Genomic DNA, 579 nt, shown 5'->3' on the forward strand with positions numbered 1-579 from the left:
AACTTGTAGAATATATGAAGAACACTTAGAACTTGAAGATAGAACTTGAGAGAGATCAATTAGATGAAGAAAATTGAAGAATTAAAGTGTTTGTAGGTTTTTTTGGTCGTTGGTGTATGGATTAGATATAAAGGATATGTAATTTTGTTTTCATGTAAATAAGTCATGAATGATTACTCATATTTTTGTAATTTTATGAGATATTTCATGCTAGTTGCCAAATTATGGTTCCCACATATTTTAGGTGACTCACATGGCCTACTAAGAGCTGATCATTGGAGTGTATATACCAATAGTACATACATCTAAAAGCTGTGTATTGTACGAGTACGAATACGGGTGCATACGAGTAGAATTGTTGATGAAACTGAACGAGGATGTAATTGTAAGCATTTTTGTTAAGTAGAAGTATTTTGATAAGTGTATTTAATTCTTTCAAAAGTGTATAAATACATATTAAAACACTACATGTATATACATTTTAACTGAGTCGTTAAGTCATCGTTAGTCGTTACATGTAAGTGTTGTTTTGAAACCTTTAGGTTAACGATCTTGTTAAATGTTGTTAACCCAATGTTT

This window comes from Rutidosis leptorrhynchoides, chromosome 7, assembly GCF_046630445.1.
Source record: "Rutidosis leptorrhynchoides isolate AG116_Rl617_1_P2 chromosome 7, CSIRO_AGI_Rlap_v1, whole genome shotgun sequence".
Lineage (NCBI taxonomy): Eukaryota > Viridiplantae > Streptophyta > Magnoliopsida > Asterales > Asteraceae > Rutidosis > Rutidosis leptorrhynchoides.